Source organism: Macaca fascicularis, chromosome 10 (assembly GCF_037993035.2).
Source record: "Macaca fascicularis isolate 582-1 chromosome 10, T2T-MFA8v1.1".
Classification (NCBI taxonomy): Eukaryota; Metazoa; Chordata; class Mammalia; order Primates; family Cercopithecidae; genus Macaca; species Macaca fascicularis.
Genome location: NC_088384.1, coordinates 55,608,940 through 55,634,155, shown reverse-complemented (window position 1 = coordinate 55,634,155; position 25,216 = coordinate 55,608,940).

Here is a 25,216-nt window from a genome sequence, read left to right as displayed (position 1 = left end):
ATACCAATATCAGACAGGTTAAAATACATATGATTATTTAAAGTATTTATTTCAATATAATTTATTTTATTAAAGTGTGGTTTATTATGTATAATGGATAATAATTATATTTGAATACATAAGTTGGCTTAGAAAATTACCAAAATCCAAAACAGTCAAACTTTTTTTACATTGAGGTACCTGATTTAGGTAAAAACAAAACTAAAACAAAATCTGCTGTGCCATTTAAGGTAGTTAGAAAACATTCTGTGCCATTTAGGGCACAGCCAAAACTATATCCCCAAAGTCTTCAATCTCTGTTACACTGCCTATATTCAAACCAGGGAATTTAAAATTATCTTGGGTTCCACTAAGACGTATTCACTTTCTATTGTTTTGTAGCAAATTGCTGAAAATTAAGTGGCTTAAATAATTTTTGTAGGTTAGAAGTCCTTGTAGGCTCAACTAGGTTCTCTGTGAGAGTCTCACAAGAGCAAAATCAAGGTGTTGGCTCAGCTGAACTCTTATGTTGAGACTCTGGGGGAAGAACTCACTTCCAGCTCATTTAGGTTGTCTGTATAATCTATTTCCTGCAGTTGGAAAACTTCAGTCCCTTTTGCTAGTTAACTATCTGCAGACATCTCTGTCAGCCTCTAATGCCATTCTCAAGTTTTCATATACCATAAAAGAAAAATTACATGACTAGTGAAAAATACAAGAGTGAATTTATTCAGGACTATTGGAACAGTGGAAAGAGATTATTAAACTATGCGAGAAGGATTGAATTTAACTCTACTGAAGCAAAAGGCAGGAAGATTTTTAAATGCTGGAGTGAGTTAATGGAAAACTACTGGAAGATGTTAGTGGAGATGTTGGTCAATGTGATTAGGCAATCTGTGTTTGCCTATTGTCACTTATTGAAGTTGGGCTCCTACCCTCCCACAAGGACTTGGAGGAAAGGATGCTATCTCTTTCTCCTTATATGAGTAAATGTCAAAGGAATGACTCCCAGATCATTGATAAAGATACTCTTGTGTTATAGAAGATTCACATTTCAATAGAGCAGATAAATCTCTGTTACACACCCTATATTCAAATTTTCTAAAATAAATGCTTTAAGAAAATGGAAGTCAGGGGCCTATAGTCAGAAGGAAACTTTATATACGGTCAAGTTGAGGGGAACATTTTTAAGGTCTACGTTGCCCCCTCCACTTTCAAAGCCAGCAATTGTGCTTTGAATCATTCTCATGCTTTGAATATCTCTGCCACCATCTGGAGAAAACTCTACTCATGAAGGGCTCCTGTGATTAGGTTAACCCCACCTAGATAAGCTCTCTTTGCCACATAATGTACCACACTCACAGGAATGACATTCATATTTAGAGGGTCCACCTGCAATCGAAGGGGTTGAGAATCAAAGGTGAATTATCGGAATCATTTTGAGAATTCTTCCTACTAAATGAAGCATACAGTTTCTTCTTACATTATAATCTCTAGAAGCCAAGTTCAATTACTATTCAAAGTGTCACATTTTGAAGAAGAAAGTAAAAGAAGGGCTCTACTGTTCACAGGGCAGTTATTTCTTTATGAGTAGGGACATACAGTGGATTCAGTGTGCTCAGTGATGAGTAATTGTAAAGACATCCCAACTAGTTTCCTTTTTGTCTTTCCTTTTCATCTTTCTGTTTTCAGAGCCATGTGAAGAACAAGTGGGCTTGAAAACAGAGAGATGAGAAGAAAAGACAAAAAGGAATGTTTTATTTTTAAATCCTGAGTTATAATTTGTGCTACTCCAATAACTTTTTCTGGAATCACAAGCAATCTGACACTTCTTTTGGATACCAGGAATTATCAAAGAAGTCAGCCCATCTGCATAAATTCACAAAGATCCTATGACTGATAGTTACAATATTCTGTCTCTGATTACGAAAAAAGTAAAAGGTGCAGGGTGTATGATATGAATCAGCCTGTCCATTTCAAAATGTTTGACATCAAAAAAGAAAAATAAACGCATATTCAGAATACATTATTCAATCTCTTCATTGGCATTTTTCAGAGTTTTCACTTGTTTGCCAAATGTGTTGCCATTGTAAATGGTATTCATTTTAAAGTCAAAGTCTTCAACAAGCACCTGTGTGCATGTCTAAGTAACATTATAACGGATATCTTGAGAAGCATTATTAGGTGTAAGTGAAAAGCAGAGAATATTTGGCAGGGCTGTTACTGTAGTGGTGCTCTTTAGGCAGAAGGCTGCAGTATTAGATCATGCTCAACACCTCCAGAGATTGCACTTAACTCCAGTGGATTAGTAACTAACTGAACATTTTACCACATACTTTTTTAAATTTTTATTAATTTTTTATTATACTTTAAGTTCTAGGGTACATGTGCACAACGTGCAGGTTTGTTACATATGTATACATGTGCCATGTTGGTGTGCTGCACCCATTAACTCATCATTTACATTAGGTATATCTCCTAATGCTATCCCTCTCCCCACCCCACCCCACGACAGGTCCGGTGTGTGATGTTCCCCTTCCTGTGTCCGAGTGATCTCATTGTTTAATTCCCACCTATGAGTGAGAACATGAGGTGTTTGGTTTTCTGTTCTTACAATAGTTTGCTGAGAATGATTACACACTCCAAGCATCTCAGTTGCTTTTGCTTTTGCTTTTTTGAAAAAAAAAAAGGGGGGGGGGATTGTTTCAAATATGTTCCAACATAAAAAGTAGTGAGAGCAATAGTTTGAGTCAGCTCACAGCACAGGAGAAAAAAAAGGAAAAAAAAATCTGATTATATATTAAACTTATGTTAGGAACTGGTAAAGTCCTCAATTCTCTGTGGTACCATTAAACAAATATATTCTCGTAAAACATAAGTTATTGAGAGATCAGTTCCCTGAGCGGTTAACAAACCTATAAGAAAGGATAGCACACAGCATTTCTCATAGTGGGATGTAGTATATATTTATCAATATAATCACTTTTGAGTCATATTCATACTTTCTTTAAATAAAAAAATCAGACAATAGCTTTATGTGGAAATTGCATAGTTTTATCTTGAAACTGTAGAATCACTATGTTACAGTACAGTTTTGTAAAAGATATATGTCGTGGTAATAATATTTATACAACATGTTCTCAACATTAACAAAGACAAATCTTTATTTTGGCCCTTCAATACACACACCTGTGACTTTTGTAATTTCAGACTATCAGTGAATTAGACTTAAATCTCAGGCCATTCTTTCCCACCCTCCCTCCCTCCCTGCTTCTCTTTCCTTCCTTCCTTCCTTCCTTCCTTCCTTCCTTCCTTCCTTCCTTCCTTCCTTCCTTCCTTCCTTTCTTTCTTTTCCTTCCTTCCTTCCTTTCTTCCTTCCTTCCTCTTTTCCTTCCTTCCTACTTTCTTTTCTCTCCTTTCTTTCTTCCTTCATCTTTCTCTTTTTTCTTTCCTTCCTTCCTCCCTCCCTCCCTCCTTTCTTTCTTTCTCTTTCTTTCTTTCTTTCTTTCTTTGTTTTCTTTTCTTTTCTTTTCCTTTCTTTTCTTTTCTTTTCTTCTTTCCTTCTTTCTCTTTCTTTCTTTCTGTTTCTTTCTTTCCCCTTCCTTTCTTGCTTTTTCTTTTTAGTATGTTTCTCACTAAAATGTAAACTGATAAAATTTTAGTTGAATTCCAGAAAAAATGTTTAATATCCATACAGTAAATTTTGTGTTTTATCTAACCCAGATATTTTAGGTGATTTGATGTTTTATAACCTGGTTTAGGGAGAAAGTAAACTACTCTGGATAGAAGAAATGAAAAAATATAAGCTAAATATTTTATCACAAATATCCAGGATAACCTATACTGTTATTTCAGGTAGTACTAAAGGAATTCTGACCAGAAAAATGAAAATAAAACAGGAATACCTGCAAGTATATATCATGTGGAGGTACTTTCAAACTCTTAATAAATGGCTTACTAATTAGGAGTATCATGGACAAAGGAAAAGGAAGCTGTACCAACCTCACGTTACTTCTGTCTCTTCATTCTAAGCATTATCTCTGATTCTGGGTCCCAAAGCAACTCTATTATCGCATCCAACTTCCTTCTTCTGTTAGATAGGGTTGGTGATATAGTCCATGGTGGTGAGTTTTTATGGATCACGTGCTCCCTACTTTACTTGCGTATGAAAAGAAAATCCAGGCAGTCAATAAAGATTCAAATTTTCCTCTGAGAATTGCTCCATAACCTCCCCTTATCCTCACTTATTACTGAGGACTCAATTCCAAGTAACATGATATTAAACTCAAACTAGCTTAAGTAGAAATATAAACTTATTGGTTAACAGAAAAAAAAAAAAAGAAGTCAATAGAAAAGTCAAACTTTAAAAGAGTTGGGTCAAAATACTTGAAAACCATCATCAGAAATCTCTTTTTCTTCAATTATTTTATTGCATTTTAGAGATATTCTTGCTATGTTGCCCAAGTTGAATTCAAACTAGGTTCAAGGCCTTCCTCCTCAGCCACCTGAGTAGCTAGCTGGGACTACAGAATTTTTATTCAACTCTTAATACCTATTTTTTCTGAGTTTGCTTTATTTTCAGGCATTTTCTTTCCAAGTGGAGAGAAAGTTGCAACTAGCATGTTCAGGTTTTTGTTCTATCTTCAAGACTGCATCTAATAGATTCACTTGGAATTGACCCATCTTGAATCATTCATTTTTAGAAGGAGCCTCAATTTGGATTATGCCTATCCAGGGCGAAGGGATGCCTAATCTGATGTATGTAGACCTAGAGTGGGCAGAAATAGTTCCCCACAGATAAATCAATGTACTTTTAGTAAAACAACAAAAAATAGATGCTGGGAGGCACATTAAGTGATGATCTCAACACACAAGGGTCTCAGAAAGCACAGCTTACATACAAAAACCGAGAAGATTCATCCCTGCTGCTGCTAATGGTTTGTCTGCCCAGATGCTTCTCTCCTCCTGGGAGCCACACCACCTGTGTTTTGGGAATGGCTCTTCCCTAAATCAGGGGTGTTAATTTACTGGGTACAGTAATCAATGGTATGCTACACTTATGATCATAAAATACACTGAGTAAAGCCATTTCTAGGACTTGTTTTGAAAACTAGGAGGTTGGGGGGTGGATAATCAATCTATTATGGGTAAAAAACCTGGTATTTGTCAGTGGCTCTGTCAACATGGATGATTAGGAGTTTCTAAGAGTTAATTCATGTAATAAAAATAGAGATAAGATTTAGTAAGGAATCCTAAAAGTACTGGAGATATTTATTTCAGTACCTCTATGCTCTTCATAGGAATTCAATTATCAATTATACATCTCGTCTTTTTTATGTTTTCAAAGTAAGCATATAATATGCTTCTTAAATGGAAACTACACATGTTATATAAGTGTGATGGTTAATAATAGGTGTCAACTTGATTGGATTGAATGATGCCTAGGTAAAGTATTGTTTCTGGGTGGATCTGTAAGGGTGTTGCCAGAGGAGACTGACATTTGAGTCAGTGGACTGGAAGAGGAAGACCCATCAAATGGTCTGCCAGTGTGGCTAGAACAAAGCAGGTGGAAGAAGGTGGGATAAGCTCACTCACTATCTTCTGGTTTTCCCCTTTTTCCCATGCTGGATGCTTCTTTCCATTCCTTCTGCCCTTAGACATCAGACTCCAGGTTCTTCTGCCTTTGAACACTTGGGCTTACACCAGCGGTTGCCGGGGACTCTCAGGCCCTTGGTCACAGACTGAAGGCTGCACTTTCGGCTTCCCTACTTTTGAGGCTTTTGAACTTGGACTGAGCCACCACTAGTTTCTTCCTTCCTCAGCTTGCAGATGGCCTAATTGTGGGACTTTGCCTTATGATCATGTGAGCCAATCTCCCTAATAAACTCCCTTTCTTATACACATATATCTGATCAGTTCTGTCCCTCTGGAGAATTCTAATACAATAAAATACCATTCTCTTCACAGATCTTGTCAAAAGTAGTTACATTTCTCATATGTCTGCAGCATCAGAAATGAAGAGTTATTTATCAGTGTTTGTTTACTTCTAAAATATTACAGTAACTGGAAATTTGATTATTGTTACTAATTATATCTTCTTATTAAAGCAGAGTTTACCAAAAAGGAAAATAAAACCTTCTTGAGGACAGCAGTTGCTGACAAGCATACAGATGGCACTTTTACAAGGCTGTTATAGTGATCCATAGAAACTATGGGTAGCCATTAAGCATGCTTATGTGGAAAAAACACATTTGCAGTAACTTATGATGTTATAAAATGGTGTGGGTTAGTAGCTGACCACACTGAATAGGGCAGAAGTAAAACATATTAATATTATATAGCCAACCCTTTCCTCCAGGTGTCTCCAGATCAGCTACTTCCATCTTTATACTTCTGCCTTCTTCCTCTTGCAATTTGTCTTTGTACTAGTCATGCAAAAGCTAACTTGTATGGGCACACTAAGTATCCATTTTCCTCAACACGGAGTTCAGTGCAAGCTGTGAGAATTAGCCATTTCTCCAATAGGTCCTTCTGTTGTTGGTGTCTCCAATCTTAACCATATTATTCTCACTTTTGTCATCCAAAGGGAAGAAATAGTAGAGAATACTGTGTTACAAAATGTAAAAGCTGAACCTGGAAAGTGATGTGCATTTCTTTCACCCATATTTCACTAGGCAGAACTCAGATGCTTGGCCCCAAATTAACTATTCAAGGTATAAGTTTATGTTTTCTCATAATTAAAAAAAGCAAGGTTCCTAAGGGAAAAAAGGAGTAAATGACTGTGTCCAATACAGTTATGTTCCTCCTCAATTTTACAATATATGTTATTTTCATCCTTGGTTATACCTTTTACCAAGCAATGCTTTTGTAGTCTACACATTGTTATCCACAAAGGTATGAAAAACACCATAAATTATGAATGATTTCATATATGTTTGCCATGATATTGAACAAATTTAGCGAGAACTCAAAAAAAAGCAATCTTTTTAAGACTGTTTATAATGCCCCTACCATTATTACAATATTAAAACAAATAAATAAATATGTAGGTAAATGAATTAAGGCCTAATAAATGTAACTCTATTAGAGAAGGAAGGCAGAAACTTCAGATTAGAAACCAACCACCTGCACTTCATATAGTACATTGCTACTGAAATAAATATCCGTATGTAATTTTTTCAAAGTGTTCTAGAAGGAAGCACAGCAACCATAAAACCAATTGATTTAACTATATCGGAAGTGGCAGAAATTAATGAAAGTCTTGTTTTGGAAGAATTATTATTGTTTTTCATTCCTGAGCAGAAAGGGGAGCTGCAGTGGCAAGATTATGATCTATTTAAGAGAAATCATCTGCTTATATTGGAATGGGGCCAAATACTGATGTCAACTAGAATGCATCAATGTGGAATGATCAAATACCCTTCACTTGCCATGGTGCGTGCAAATTAGTTCTGATGACACGTGCCTATAAAGGAATGATAAGGGTGTAAAAAGAAGTTACAAAGTCTCAAACATCATTTTCCCAGATTTAAATAATTTTACCCAAATTAAGAAATCATCAAGGGTACCCTTTCTCATAATTCAACAGAAAGCCTAAACAACACCATACATAAAGACCAAAAAAAAAAAAAAAAAAAAAAAAAAAAAGAAAAGAAAAGAAAAAGGGGGAAAAAATGGTGAAAAAACCTACCAAGGTTGTTTTCTGAGTAATAGTAAACATTTTAGTGGCCCAAAATTTTGCACCTCTTTTTATGACATCAAACTGTTTGGTGATACTATGATACTGCAAACACAAATAAAATAAATGAGAGGATATTTTCCCTGTGCTAAAAAATGCTTGAATAAAACCTGATGACAGAAAGGTAGACTTCACAAGATTTTTAATTGTGATGGAATTCATGCTTCTTTTGAGTAGCTACCCTAAGGGACAGTCTCCAAAAAAAATGCATAAAACGTTGAAATTTCTACAAACGATGGACTGGGCTGATTCTGGGTGGAAATACCAGTGAATATTTAATATGCTGTATAATTACTACGATAGTCACAAGCTCAGCTGAAGCCCTGATTATGAGGCTGTCAAAGATTTAATTACTCTGCCATATCATTTTTCCTCCTATAACTTCTGATATTTTTAGTGCATGAATTGGCAGAATTCATGAGTTTGTGTTTTTCTAAATCAACACATACATTAGATCTCAGCAAAAATACTAGGCAGTATTTGAGGACTCCAAGATGATAACACATCTGGTTAAAAAAGATATGCTGTCAGTGGGAGAAGACATATGTCTATAGTAGCAGAGTCAGTAGAGGATAGAAGGGGGCTTGGATCTGGGTAATTGCAAAATATAAGCATACTTACTTAAAAATGGAAGTAAGATGCAAAAATAAACCCAAGAGGCAGACTGGAAATAAAGGAAGTCCATTCCAATTTAAAAAAATGTATTACGAAGGCTTTGAATTGCCCTAAAACTTAATGATTTTAATTGAACAATCTGTTAAGAAACAAAGCAAAACAAACACCCAAAGGCAAGTAAGACTATGCAAAGCAACACACACAAAAGATAGTATGAAAATGTATTCCATGAGATATAAAGCCAATGAGACAAATGTTAGTAACTGATGAATCTAGGTGAAAGGTAGAAATTTATTAATTGACTGTTTTTGTAACTTTTCTATAGATTTTAGTTGGGGAAATTTAGTTAAATGATTTGTTAGACAGAAGCTAATGTAGAAATATCTACAAATAAAGATATCAGATACTGCCACAATTTAAGACTACAGTTGTTTGGTGAGTAATAACCAATATGCTTATTTATTTTAAGAGATGTTAGGCTCATAATAAACAGACCACAGAGAAGACAGAGTGAGAAACATTTATGTAAACAGGGGCATTATTGAGAAATCTACATATAGAAAAACAATTGTGCTAATCAGCCCCACATTCTTGTTTCTTCACTCTTAGAGCACAGATAAAAGGGGTGTTCCATTACCCAAAAAATGCATTCCCACTAGGTAAAATGAACTAGGAATTTAGGTGAAAGCTAAAACTTATTTAGAGGAAACTGACAGCTGGGGGAAAATTTTGTTTTAAGTTTGGCATTATGTCTTCTGCCTTCCAACCAGCTTTCTATAAACCTGATTTACATAGAGTCCTCAGAAAAAAATGCTCAGAAAAGAACTTGAATGAAATACCTAGTAGGAAAGTCAACTGATTCTTGAAATCATAAAGGTAATTCATATCTTATAGACAATCAAAGGTGTAAGTGAATCAAGAGAAAAAGCATAAAGTTGAGCAGCTGTTTAGAAAGTGTTGGGTCACAGAAAAAGACAAAAATATAGAATCACTGATATGGTTTGGCTGTGTGTCCCCACTGAAACTCATCTTAAATTGTAATTGCCATAATTCCCACATGTCAAGGGAGAGACCTGCTGGGAGGTGACTGGATCATGGGGACGGTTTCCCTCCTGCTGTTCTTGTGATAGTGACTTCTCATGAGATCTAATGATTTTATAAGTGTTTGACAGTTCCTCCTTCACACTTGCTCTCCCTTGCCTGTTACCACGTAAGATGTGCCTGCTTCCCATTCTGCCATGATTGTAAGTTTCCTGAGGCCTCCGCAGTCATATGGAACTGCGAGTCAATTAAATCTCTTTCCTTTATAAATTACCCAGTCTTAGGAAAGTTCTTTATAGCAGTGTGAGAACAAACTAATACAGTCAGGCTCCCTTCAAGTACAAAATCCATTTAGATAGAAAATATTGAGCATTAAAGAGCTTTAGAAATGCAGAATCAGTGATCCCGCCCACAGAAAGGAACCATTAGAAAATAATACATCAACAAAATTATGAATTAGAAAAGGAAAAATTTGAATCAGTGAATCTGCATCATTTTATAATGGTGTAAGCATGCCATTATACATTTGTCAATACCCACAGCCCATACAAAACAAAGAGTAAACACTAATGTGAACTTCGATTAATAATATTTCAATACTGACTCATAAATTGTAACAAAGGTATCACATTCATTTCTTCTAATATTAGAAGTAACTGGTAAATGGGTTTGAAAGTGAAAGGGCATATGAGAACTCCACATTTTCCACTCAATTTGGTTGGTAGAGATTTGAATCCTAAAGGTGCTTCTGGTGAGGTCTCAGAAAGATATGAAGAACATGTCACTGGTCAATGGAGAAAAGATGACCCTTGTCATAAAGTGGAGAGAACTTGACTGAGTTACATTCTACCGTTGGGAGGAAAGTAGAATTTGTTAACAAAGAACTGATATTTCCAAGCACAGTGTGGAACAAACTCTCTGGTTTCTCCTTCTTACTTACAACAGTTTAATACAAGAGAAAATAGATAAAATGAGGAAGAAATCATTAAGCGAAAAGAAACCAACACTTGAGGATTTGGAAAATTCTCTGCTTAGCCAGGCAGCAGCAAAAAATGAGAAAAAAAAGATGTTCTGGAGAGAACATTAAAGCTATGGCTGGACAACCATGATTTAAGATTGCTAAAGAGATTAGACATGTGATTTATGGATTTCATCAAACATCTAATGAGAAACCAAGAATAAAATTTGGGCTATTCAGAAAGGATCTGGGGAGAACTTTTATGTCTAGTGGCTTAGAATCCCATGAATTGCATGGAAGACTGATAAGGCTTATGAGAACTTTATGTCAGCAGATACCATAAACTGGGACTGATAGGATTGGAGATAGCAAGAAATAAGGGAAAAATTATACTGAGGGAAGAGTCATAGTTGCAGAGGCCAGAAAGGACAGAGCAGTGGGCCCAGAGTTTGGGCAGCCCAATGGGGGCTCCAGAGCTCAGCGATGGGATCATTGCCTTGTAGGACCCAGGGAGTGAAGCATCAGGTCACAGAGAATTAGTATGTGGCCTTAAAACCTAATCGAATTTGCTTAAGTAGGTTTTGGGGTTGCTTGGGACCCAAGACCCATTTTATGTTTCCGATTTCTCCCTTTTGGAATGTGAGTGCTATCTTATTTCTGTCTTATCACAACATAAAGTGTTTTTTTGGTTTTTGGTTTTGTTTTGTTTTTGGTTTTGATTTTTTTTTTAAGTTGAGTCATACGAAGTATGTTAATGGAGTAAAACACAACAAAATTAGAAATCAAACATGGGCAGAAAAAAAAATTCAGAAATATGTGGAAATTTAAAAATGTACTGCTAAATAACTAATGGGTCAAAGAAGAAATCATAACAGTAATGACAAATCATTGGATTTCGTGGAAAATGAAAACAAAACATAAATTGAATGGAATACAGCTAAATCAATGCTCAGAGGAAAATTTATAGCTGCAATATGCTTTTATTAAAAATAGAAAGGTCTCATCCTGGCTAACACGGTGAAACCCCGTCTCTAGTAAAAAATACAAAAAAAAAAAACTAGCCGGGCGAGGTGGCGGGCGCCTGTAGTCCCAGCTTCCAGGGAGGCTGAGGCAGGAGAACGGCGTAAACCCGGGAGGCGGAGCTTGCAGTGAGCTGAGATCCGGCCACTGCACTCCAGCCTGGGTGACAGAGCGAGACTCTGTCTCAAAAAAAAAAAAAAAGAAAGGTCTCAAATAATGACCAAATCTTCTACCTTAAGAAATTAGAAAGAATATTAAGAACAAACTAAACCCAATAGAAGCAAGAAAAAGGAAATTTTAAAGATTAGAGAAAAATAAATAAAATGGAGAATAGAAAAAAGACAGAGAATATCAGCAACCAAAAATTGTGTATTTTAAAATAAGTGACAATATTATTCAACATTTTAGCTCCTTACAAGATTGTAAAAGTTATGCAATCAATGATTCCTGGTGCCTTCACTTTGTTAAATAGGGAAAAATGAATATATATTGAAGTATTGTGAGGATAAAATTAAATGGCAAGTGCTTAGTAAATATCCCCATGCCACGCCAGGTCCTTGGCATTTGAATGAAGTTTGGACCTTGTACATTTGAATATAGTTATGCATACATATATTTAAATGTGTGTATAAAGCACCTGTTTTTTTCTGTAATTTATATTCTGTAACAATACTTTTGATATCTACTGCTTAAAATTTTACTATAAATTTAGATATGATTCTGAATTCTATTTAAATCTTAAAGTTTAGATATTAAAGAAAATATATATTTTGATTGTCTTTGATTTCTTACATTTTGGTCATTTATTGAGATAATTTGATATTTCAATTAAAAATTAAAAGTTAGACAATTTAATCACCATTTTATACTTTATTAAGTAACCATAGGTTGATTTATTTTACCATCACAATTTAGTTGAGGATAAAAAAGTGTGTATCACTCTCAAATAAATAACTATTTAAGGTTAATTAGTTGATGCCAATAATCGTTTTAAACTGAATAAAATTAGTTTATTGACAAAAATTATATTACAATTTTAACCAGTTAAGTAATCTTAGTTTATATCTGAAAATGTTGACAATTTTGAAGTCTAAAAATATCCATTTTAAAATATTAATTAAGAATCATTTGGCCGGGCGCGGTGGCTCAAGCCTGTAATCCCAGCACTTTGGGAGGCCGAGACGGGCGGATCACGAGGTCAGGAGATCGAGACCATCCTGGCTAACACGGTGAAACCCCGTCTCTACCAAAAAATATTTTTAAAAAACTAGCCGGGCGAGGTGGCAGGCGCCTGTAGTCCCAGCTACTCGGGAGGCTGAGGCAGGAGAATGGCGTAAACTCGGGAGGCGGAGCTTGCAGTGAGCAGAGATCGCGCCACTGCACTCCAGCCTGGGCAACAGCGTGAGACTCCGTCTCAAAAAAAAAAAAAAAAAAAAAAAAAAAAGAATCATTTTATCTTGAATTTTTTAAAGTAATATTTATTAGTCCACAGGGAATCCTGTGAAAAGTAAGTGAAGCAGATTTATTTCCCAAGAGACAGTGGATCACACAGTGTTGGAGCCAAAAAACACAAATAAACTGACAGTGTATTTACATTTGCCTCAGGGGAGGTGGTACTTCCGAATTTTATGACAAAGTCTAATACTTTGAGGGAAATTTGATCTTTCTGACAGTTCTACCAAGTTATCATCCCAAAAGCAGAAATAATTTTGTCACATTTAGAAAGTCAAGGCAATTTATTATTGGAAGATAAGAAAACATGATTTTTTTTTTGCACAATATTTAGTGCAATGTCTTTAACGCTAGAATTTTAAAGGCATTTAATTTGGGTAATATTGTTCCATATTAAACAGTCATATTTTTTCAGTTGTGCTATTTAGTTATTATTATCTGGCTTTTTTCCATGGTTGAGAGAAGAACAGAAAAAGGAAGGGAGAGAGAGAGAGAGGAGAGAGATCATCCATAATCACTTAAAATAATGGCAAAACAATTTATGTGATTAGGATATTTATCAATTAGAAAAAAATTTAACATCTATCATTTTTTATTTTCTTCTTAGGTTGTAAAATTTATAAATAAAATAATACTTATTTTGAATAGCATATTATCAAATATCAAAACTAAATGTAATTTCTGAAATGAAAAATTTTTAAAATACACAGTCACAGATACACACACACACTTTATTAGGTACTGATTATTTTATAAGTTTCTTGTTTGTCTGCTTTCAGCGTGTTGGAGAGTAAGAAGATTGTGTGGTTGAATTTCTTATGGAAAAAATAAATTTCAACGGTTAAGTCACAGGTTTTTCTAAATCCAAGATATGTAAGGGTTGGGACAGTGACTGAAGCCATGTTTCATGGGATTGTAAAACCAAATACAGGGCTGTGTAGAGCTTAAAGATGTGACAAATCAAGGCTGCAAAATATCACTCAAAATAAAATTAAAATTGGATTCTGGAATTATCCACAGGATATACTGAAATAAGGCAATCTATGTGTGACACCAGACTAAACAAATCTCTTGAAAAGATTGTTATCTGGAAAAAACAGAGTCTCACTAATAGAAAAGATTATATCATCAATAAGTTCCTTAAAAAAATTAGATGCTCCTTGCACACAACTTAATGATTATATGTCATAGTGTTTGCCAAGGAAGGAAGTGTAGAATAATGTCAAACATTTTATCCTTAGATGACCTTACTCAGATGATTTGTCCTTTTATTTATATATATATATATTTATTTATTACTTATTTTTACTTAGGTTTTATTGAAGTATGATTTTCATGTAATTTTATTAATGAGTTTTACACAAATAGCTTGATACATTTTTTAAATGTTTGCTCTTATTTAATCACTACCACAATTATGATATAGAACATTTTCATCACTCAAACAGTTTCCTCATGCCCCTTTGCAACCAGTCTCTTCCCCATATCCTCTGGCTATTGGCAATCAATAAACTGCTTCCTAACACTACATTAAGTAAAATTGTATAATTTGTAATCTTTGGGGACTGGCTTTCTTTATATACCTTTGAGAATTATCTGTGCTAATGTATATATCAGAAGTCAATTCATTTTTAGTATTCATTTGCATTCCATTGTATGAATACACAATTTATCAAATATTTAGATAGAACAAAGTTGCTATAAATGTCTGAGGTCTTGCCTTGGAGGTGCACATGTTTTAACTTATTTTGGTAGTTACACTGAAGTGAAATTGTTGATTCCATAATAATCATAGGCTTACCTTTCTAGGAAACTCAAATCGTTTTTGAGAGTGGCTAGCCCATTTGTCACTGAACTGCAGGGAAGTTCCTCACCAGTCTTTGGTAATGGCTATTCTTTTTAAATTCAATCATTTTGGTAGGGGTTTAAAGGCATCTTATTATGGTTTTAAATTGCATTTCCTAATAACTAATAACCCTGAGAACCTTGCTTTGTGCTTAATTATCATCCAATATTTTGTTTGGCGAAGTATATCTTCAAATATGCTGGCAATTTTTATCAAATTATTTTTATTAATACATTATAAGAAGTCTTTATATACACTGGATACAAATCCTTTATCAGAAATATGATTTTTCATATATTTGCCTTCATTTTTTCACTGTTTAGTATAATGTTAGCTATAGTTATTTTGTAGTATCCCTTTATTGGGATGAGAAGTTTCCTTTCTACTCCTGGTTTGCTGAGATGTTTATCATAAATCATCGTAGAATTTTATTAAATTCATGAGATTGTAGTAACATGAAAAAATTGGTTACTGGCAAAGAATAATGCCCTTATCACCTTACAATTGATAGTATTGGATAACCAAATAGTAGATAAGGGAAAGCATCTCTTTATAAAATTATTCCAATCAATAAATTAAAATAAATGACATAATTAGAATATCACAATTTTGCAAGCCCTAATGAATTAAAAAGAAAAATAAAATATTTTATTTTTTACTTCATTTACTTTCTCTAAGACTTCTTTTTTTAATATACATCAGAGTTTCTGAGCTGTATCTTTTTCCTTCTCTCTGAAGACCTTACTTTGACATTTCTTGCAAGGCAGGTCTCTTGGTGATAAATTCCCTCTCAATTTTTAGTTTTCTGAAAGAGTCTACTTCTTCACTTTTGAAGGATAATTTCACTGCTTACTGAAGTCTAGGTTGGTGATTTTTGTTTTCTTTCAACATTTTGTGTATTTTACTTCACTCTCTTCTTGCTTGCACAGTTTCTGAGGAACAGTGTGGTTTAATTCATATCCATGTTCTTCTGTGGGATTTTTTTGTTCATTTGTTTTTTTTGTATTCCTCTTTATGTCCCCTTAATATTTTAACTCACAAACTACTCCACACCGACCCTCCGGCAATCCATCAATTACAGATTAAAGTGCTTCTACCAACAGTGTTTCCAGCTTCTGGCTTCTGCTCCTGGGACTTTTTTACCTGGACTTCTTTACCCACAAACTTGTGAGTCTCTGTATCTCTCTGTCCATCTCCCACCATTTTCAGGGCAAAAGTTTTTTTCTATTACTCATTTATTTGTTGGACCTAAATGTTGTTGATTGTCAGTTAGTCAAGCTTTGTTCTTGTTGTGATGATTAAAGTGAGAATCTCCAATATCTTTGCATGTCAGATCAGAAACACACACAAAACTCAAAACTATAAAACTTCTAGAAGAAAACAAGGGAAATATAGGTGATTATGAGTTTCCCAATGAAATGTTACATACAACATCAAAAATATGATTCATGAGAAAAAACAAATTTTATATTAAACTATATTAAAAGCAAAAATTTCTGCTCTATGAAAAACACTATTAAGAAAATGGAAACACAGACCACCGACTGGAACCACATATTTATAAAAGACAAACCTGATAAAGGAGGTGTATCTGGAATATACAAATAAGTCTTAAGACTCCACAATAAGAAAACAAATAATCCAATTAGAAAATAGACAAAAGATCTGAACAGACACTTCAGCAAAGATACATGAATGCCAAATAAGCATATGCAGATATGCTTATCATAAGACATTAGGGAATTGTAGATTAAGACAACAAAATACCATTACATACCTGTTAGAGTGGCTAAAATCCAAAACCATGACAACATCAGATTGTGAGGCAGTAAAGCAAAAGTGCTTTAATTTGTTGCTGATCTAAATTTAAAATGGTAGAATGACTTTGAAAGATGGTTTGTAAGTTTCTTACAAAGCTACATATAGTCTTACATATAATATGACAATTGAAATCCTGTTTACCAAAAATAGTTGTAAACATGTCACAAAGCATGCACATAAATGTTTATAGCAGTTTTATTCATAATTCCCCAAACTGGAAACAACCAAGATATTCCTCAATAAGTATATTTACAAATGAAATGTGTTATATTCATACAATGGAATACTTTTCAGCAGTACAAAGAAATGTGCTATCAAGCTATGAAAAGACATGGAGACATCTTAACTGTATGTTACTAAGTTAAATCAGGCAATCTGAAAGACTACACACTGTATCATTCCAATTATATGACATTCATAACAGAGAGTGAACTTTAATGTAAACTATGAGCTTCAGTTATTAATAGTATGCCAATATCAATTGCAATAAATGTAACTATGCTAATTCAAAATATTAATAATAAATTAAACATAGTGGGAGTAGCATAGGTGAGCTCTATTTGAATTCAATTTCTCCATAAATCTAAAACTGCTATAAGAAATAAAGTATATTAATTACATGGAAAAAAGAAGTCCTGGGACTACCTATATTGAGGAAATACTTCTCATCATGTTGCTTTATCTTGGATCTATTGACCAGAGAGGTGTACCATGGAAAGGTTTTAGGGTACTGAGAAACTCCTCAATCTGTGTGAAAACTTCCTATCCTTGTATTTTACAGTTTGTATGAAATTCTTGTTGTAGACGTTGATCTGAAAGCTTTAAAACCCACATTGAAGTGTTAATATTAATCCTGAAGTCTATAGCTATTTTTGCAAATCTTAATACATATTTCTTAAGCAACTTAACTCAGATAAAATATTTTTCACAGATAATTCTTTTTTCCAAATCTTGACACTGTAATTTAGTTATGGAAAATTTCCTAAAACATTAAGTAACCAATATATTAAAAACTTTTATCCAAAATTGTATGTGCTCATTCATTTAGCTTTGTTCCTGTCTTTTTAAACACCATTGTCAGTTTACATGGCACTTTTGGCTTCTCCAGTACACAGATTTTTGTTATTATTTTTCAGAGCTCAGAAAGAATGACCAGTCCCATGTGATTTTTGGTAGACGATATATTTCTATCTAAATCTTAGTGTCCGTGTCTTGAAGAAGCCTGGCAGCAGCAGCATTTTGATTAAACTGATAACTAAGGTTTCATGCCAGTTGGATGCACAGAAGTCTTGACTTCACATTTGTTGTGACTGCACTGCAATGAAGATAGATAGTTCAAACTATTCTGATTAAAAGTTCTGATCACAGTTGCATAATGGTTTGGCCACTCTGAATATGAAATAGGCTAAATGAATTATAGCACATGAACTTAATCAACTTCATCTTGTTTATGTCCAGGCTTCTCTCCAACTCATCAAGGTCATTTTGAATTTTTAATACAGCTTTTAAATGTGCTAATTGTCCTACCAAATTGGTGTCATCAGCAAATTTACTAAAGATACACTCTGGTTTATCACCCCAATCATTAATTTTTAAATTGTTTAATAGTAGCATACTAAGTATGACCCCAACAAAAAATATAGTTAGCACTTAAAATTTCAAAAGATGATACTTTATTGCCTGACAACTCAATATTTTCCATCGGTTAAAAAAATAGATTTGTTTCTTTTATTAAAGTACGAAGTTGTGTTTATCTGTGTGGAAATGCTAGTGTCAGGCATTTTGATCTTAGAACTAGAAAGTAGGGAATATGTCTATGTTATTCCTTGGTGATATTTTGATACACTATCACTTTTATTTGATTTGCCTGCCATTAAAATATCCCACCTATCATCCCTTCTTCTTTCTGTCTTATGTGACCTCAGTTTTACAGCAACCAATACTTGAAATATTTGGGGCCTGTACTTCACCACTGTGCCTGGTTCAATCACCTTAACATCCCATTACCCTGACCTTCCAAAGCCCTATACACATTTTTACTCCATTCTTCCTTAGGCAGAAACACATGCTCATACCTCAGAACTTGTCACAAAGATATGACATTTCAAAAATGTGGATGTCAAGCATCCTTCTACAACCATCCTCAGTTGTTGTTCCACCTTTATTTTAATATCCTTCTCTAATAATAATTTTACCTAATTTCAACACAGAATTTGTCAGCCCTATCACATTTCAAGATTCACATTTTCCTTCATATGCTGTTTCTTCTTTGCTCAGACAAGAAAATCTATGGAATGGTATTATTATTCTTCAGCAAACCCAGCTTCGTACTCTTTGGCCTCTTGCCTATGTGCTTGACTTATTATACTAATTTCCTAGGGCTGCCATAAAACATACTACAAACTTGGTGGCTTAAAGCAACAAAGATATATTCTGTCACATTTCTGGATAATTTAAGTCTGAAATCAAGGTGTTGGCAGGGCCGTGTTCTCTCTGAAGGCTCTAGGGAAGAAGCTTCCCTTGCCTCTTCCTCATTTATTTTGGTTGATGGCAATCCTTAGCATTTCTTGAATTCACTACAATTCTGCCTCACTATAATTTCTGTACTTATCTTCACATGACCTTATTCCCTTGAGGTGGGTCTTTCTATCCAAATCTCCCTCTCCTTATAAGAATACCACTCATTATAATTAGAGCCCCCCCAATCCACATAAATTTATCTTAATTTGATAACCTCTGCAAAGATTCTATTTCAAAATGAAGTCACATTCTGAGGTTCTGGGTGGACATAAATTTTGAGGGGATATTATTCACATAGTACATGACAAGCTGTAATCCTTGTTAGACTCACAAAATTTCTATTGGATTTTTCAAACTGGATTTCATAGAATATCTGGAGAAAATAACATGTGAACTGGCCACTTAGAAATCATGACAACAAATCAGTAATACCCCTTACTATCCAAAATTCTTCCTATTCCTTAGAAATGAAAGTCCACCTTCTTAGGGGGTTATTTTACTTTTTCTTTAATTATCAAAAAAGTACATTTTAAGAAAGGAGATGACAACTCACATAACTAGCCACTGCCAATTTAGTATAACCAGGACTGATATTCGGGGGTCAATATTTATCCCATCGCCTTCCACTTACTGGAGAATTAGACCCCCAAAAGAGTTGCCCATTTTTTTCTCACTGTACTATTTTTTCTATTTTCACTTTTTTTTTTTTTTTTTTTTCAGATGGAGACTCACTGTCACCCAGGCTGGAGTGCAGTGGCGCAATGTCGGCTCACTGCAACCTCTGCCTCCCGGGTTCAAGTGATTCTCCTGCCTCAGCCTCCTGAGTAGCTGGGATTACAGGAGCCTGCCCCTATGCCCAGCTAATATTTGTTTTTTTTTTTTTTTTTTTGAGACGGAGTCTTGCTCTGTCGCCCAGGCTGGAGTGCAGTGGCAGGATCTCAGCTCACTGCAAGCTCCGCCTCCCGGGTTTACGCCATTCTCCTGCCTCAGCCTCCCGAGTAGCTGGGACTACAGGTGCCCGCCACCTCGCCCGGCTAGTTTTCTATATTTTTTTTTTTAGTAGAGGCGGGGTTTCACCATGTTAGCCAGGATGGTCTCATCTCCTGACCTCGTGATCCGCCCGTCTCGGCCTCCCAAAGTGCTGGGATTACAGGCATGAGCCACCGTGCCTGGCCTGTTTTCACTATTTTCATTACCATGCAACTACTGACTCATGTTCTGGTTGTTAGAAAACAACCTCCACTTATTCTATACTCATTTCTATTTCATCCTGCTATTTTTGGGAGTACTCTAGCCAACACTTCACTAAAATTATTTTATTTATATTTAATAACTCTATTTTGCCAAATTAAGTTTTCTATCTGTTTTTACCTTATGAGAAATTGTATCGCTATTCACCCCAGCTGACCACATTTTATATTTCTTAATATTTTTTGTTAGTTGCATGACAACAGTACTCTCCAGACTCCTTCTGTATTGCTTCAGTCATCAGAAGATGCAAATTTAATTTGCCTCTTCCTAATTTAACTAACTGCTCAGTGCTGGAGGGCTTTAGAACAACCATTTCAACCTTCTTTTCAGTATACTTCTGATTTCTAAATAGACTCCTAAAGGATGATTTTATCCCACAGCCTTGAGGTCTCTGATACGTGTGTGTGTGTGTGTGTGTGTGTGTGTGTGTGTGTATAGCCTTAGTTTCTATCCAGTGATCCACCATTTAAGTGCTCAGAACAGAAACCTATATGCCACATTCTATTCTGGTCTTACCTCTGGTGTGATACACTTACTCTAGATTTCAAAACAAAATAAAACAACAACAGCAACAACAACAAACATGTAGACAGAGAATCAGAACAGATAAATAGTAGGGACCAAGAATGTTATCTCCAGGGAGAGTGTGGTGGGTAGAGGCAGCATAAAGTGTGAAGGTGTATATAGACTAAAGGGTAAATTATATTCAAGAGAAATAAAAAGATTCACGTACTAAGTTCAAGGAAAGAATATCAGGATACGAGGAGGGAGACTGTGAATGAGTCCAGATCATGTACATCATTCTAAATGTTAAAGAAGAAGACATTTATGCAGCCAACACACATGAAAAAAAGCTCATCATCACTGGTCATTAGAAAAATGTAAATCAAAACCACAATGAGATACTATCTCCCACCAGTTAGAATGGCAGTCATTAAAAAGTCAGAAAACAACAGATGCTGGAGAAGATGTGGAGAAATAGGAACACTTTTTACACTGTTGGTGGGAGTGTAAATTACTTCAACCATTGTGGAAGACAGTGTGGTGATTCCTCAAGGATCTAGAACTAGAAATACCTTTTGACCCAGCAATCCCATTACTGGGTATATACACAAAGAATTATAAATCATTCTACTATAAAGACACATGCACAAGTATGTTTATTGTGGTACCATTCACAATAGCAAAGACTTGGAACCAACTCAAATGTCCATCACTGATAGACTGGATAAAAATAATGTCACACATATACACCACGGAATACTATGCAGCCATGAAAAAGGATGAGTTAATGTCCTTTGCAGGGACATGGATGAAGCTGGAAACCATCATTCTCAGCAAACTAACACAAGAACAGAAAACGAAACACTGCATGTTCTCACTCATGAGAACACATGGACACAGGGAGGGGAACAACACACACTGGGGCCTGTCAGGGTTTGGGAGGCTAGGGAAGGGATAGCATTAGGAGAAATACCTAATGTAAATGACGGGTTAATGGGTGCAGCAAACCACCACGGCACGTGTATACCTATGTAACAAACCTGCACGTTCTGCACATGTACCCCAGAACTTAAAGTATAATAATAATAATAATAATAAAGATAAGATGTCTTTGAAGAAAAATATGATAATACTTTATTCTTAAATTGAACTTGAATTAATTGACATGGTATGTATAATAATAAATAACGATGAAAAACATCCTTATAAATAACAAGTCACCACTGATGTGTTTTGGTATATTTAAAGTGATACTAATGGTTTTATTACAGTAAGGGAGACTCTTTTTTTGGTAAGTAATTAATAGTCATAATTTTAGTGGACAAATGTAAAAGTTGTGAATAATGAAGAAAAATAATGAAGAGTCTTCAGGACTTGTGTGTAAAGGGCAACAACAAAGTATTAGATACATAAATTTAAAATGCATTTGTAATGAATTAATACAATTTTGAAAAAATAAAGAAATTTTAACAGCATTTTAACAGTGTGAAAAATTATTAAAATTCTTAGTGAACATTAGAAATATTATAAGAAATAAATAAATCTTAGCAAAATAACATTTTAATAGTGTAACAACCATTCTTAATGTTCTTAAAGACCACAACAGTTTGACCCAAAATTAAGAGCATACAAAAAATTACAATTAGGAAATAATTTTAAAGAATTGAAATTAAGAAATAATATAAGAAATGGAGAGGATATAAAATCTGTGGAACTAGTCATGTGACCTTATAATATGGTTTCAGTCTCAACTAAGAATATTTTGTCTAAACTTGTGACTCACCAGGAAAACATATCGGTTGAGAATCTATTGATAAGGTCTGCCATTTAAATATTCTAACATTCCTTTCAGATAACTTCAAAATATATGCATGCATACAAACACACACACACACACAGTTGTATATCTGTGTAATATGATATACAGAGATATGTTTTAAATACTTATAAAAATCTTTTGTCAAAACAATATACATTATTAAAGCATAAAAGAACATTAAACATGTCTCAACATGCACAGCATTTTTTTCCCAAAGAATGTGTGTATTGCTTAGTAAAATATAATTTTTCAATTTTTTACAGCATACCATATAAGAAGTTAGATGTGTTTGGTGAAGCATTATAACTTATTCCCATAATAGAGTAATAAATACTTATTCTTAGAAGACAAATATAAACATTTCAAAAATGTCTCTTTATTGCTGCTTCCTTTTGAAAAGGGTTAATAACGTAAATATTCTGGAAATGTATTTCCTTTTTAAGAAATACTTAAAACATTTTTCAAAGAGCTACATAATTATAGATACAGTATATACTATTAATAAAACACAAACACATGACTATAAATTTGCTAATGAATTTTAAAATCCACACATCTAAAAATAGAAGGTATTAAAACTGACTCAAGAAGAAATAATCTATTTATATACGTTTCATTATCGACGTTGAATCAGTTGTTAAAGGCTTTCTACCATCCAAGAAAAGAGAAAAAATAAGTACAAATGAAACACATACAAAAAGTAAACCTGATGATTTTACAGGTATACTCTTTGACGTCTTCAAGGAAGACATAAATAAAATCTTACGAAAACTTTTTCCCATAAGAGAACAAAATACCTCCTTTAATAACGGGGGGATATTAACAGCCATGAACCATATCTAATGCTAAACATGAGGGATGAGAAGATGGAGCAATTGTCAGAATCCAGAGACAGAATAATGTGGAGGGAGCTATCTCTCTTTTGATTGTTCAAGGGTCCATTGAACGTCCACTCTACAACCAAACTGCTCTGTCATAGTTCATACATGGCAGTTCTGTTCAGCTCACAGAACATGGTAAAAATAAGATCTAGAAGGATTCACAAGAGATACGTTCCACTGCTGAAAAACCTTATTTTGCAAAATTAAATATGCACACACACACACAGATATACTCTTGGATAATAGAAACTTATGAATGCTTTATTAATTGTGTGTGTGCATGTGTATATTCTCATGAGTACATAAGAGGATGTTAACATTCAACAGGATCTTCTATAGAAATTTATTTCTCTTTGTTTTACTTTTCATTTTGTTGTTCTGAATTACAAAGATTGAAGCTATTCTAGGGAGTGAGCATATTTCTCCTCCTCCTTTCCCTACCATGCAGCTTAGTATGTATATAAAATATTTCCCCACATCAATTGTGTATTCGGAGACTGAATTCTCCCCACCCAGTCGTTATAAATGACGAAAAGTTATCTGAGGCTGGAAACCAATGGAATTCCATAGTAAATGACACACAGTGAAAAATAGTAGTGTCAGAGTTGATGACAGAAAGGAAAACATCAAGATTACACATTGCTTTTTAGAAATGATTCTGGACTTACTCTGAATATGACAGAAGCCATTGGATGAATCTGATCTGAGGGGTGATCACATCTGACATATTTAAAAATGACCCCTCTGGGAAATAGAAACTAGACTTGTGAGGCAGCATAAATGTGGAAGCAAGGGAATTAGGTGATGATTATATCAACATTCTAAGAAAGAGATGATAGATAACTGCTTAAACCAGAGTGTCTGCAGGGGATGTAGTAAACAGTGGTCAGATTTGTTCATGGATAGTAAGGAGTTGGGAATATTAAAACATTTAGTGATGGATATACAGTTGACTCCTGAACAACCCTGGAGTTAGGGGCTGAGACCTCAGTATTTTTAAATCCATGTATAACTTTTGATGACAAACTTTTAACTACAAATAGCGTACTGCTGACTAAAGCCTTACTGATGATAACATAAACAGTTGATAGTTGATTAGCACACATTTTCTATATTGTATGTATTATATACCGTATTTGTTTTGAGACAGGGTCTGGCTCTATTGTTCAGGCTGGAGTGCAAATGGAGTGATCACAGCTCACTGCAGCCTCCACCTCCCAGGTTCAAGTAATCCTCCTGCCTCAGCCTCCCAAGTAGCTGGGACTACAACCCTGTGCCACCAAGCCTCACTAAATTTTGTATTTTTGGATTTTTTGTTTGTTTGTTGTTTTTGTAGAGAAGGGGTCTCCCTATGTTGTCCAGGCTGGTCTTGAACTCCTGGGCTCAAGTAAACCTCCTGCATTGGTCCCTTAAAGTGCTGGGATTAGAGGCATGAGCCACTGAGCCTAGCCTTATATACTGCCTTCTGACAACACAGATGCTGGAGGGAAGAAAAAGTTATTAAGAGAATCATAAGAGGTGTTCCATCAGACAGAGGTACAGAGAAGAGTACCCTGGCAGAGCAGGACAAACATTAAGAGAGGATTGCACAGGATAGCTGCAGCAATGTGGAGGTAATCCTCAATGTGCGGGTTCAGGAGCCCATGAGAGTGAAAGGCTTAGGCAAGGTGGACATCACCCTGCCTACTGGGTGGCACAGATACTGGGCATGAAAGCAGAAGGCTTGGATTGGCTTCTGTCCTGCTGCACCATCTGGTTTCCTGTGGGGCGA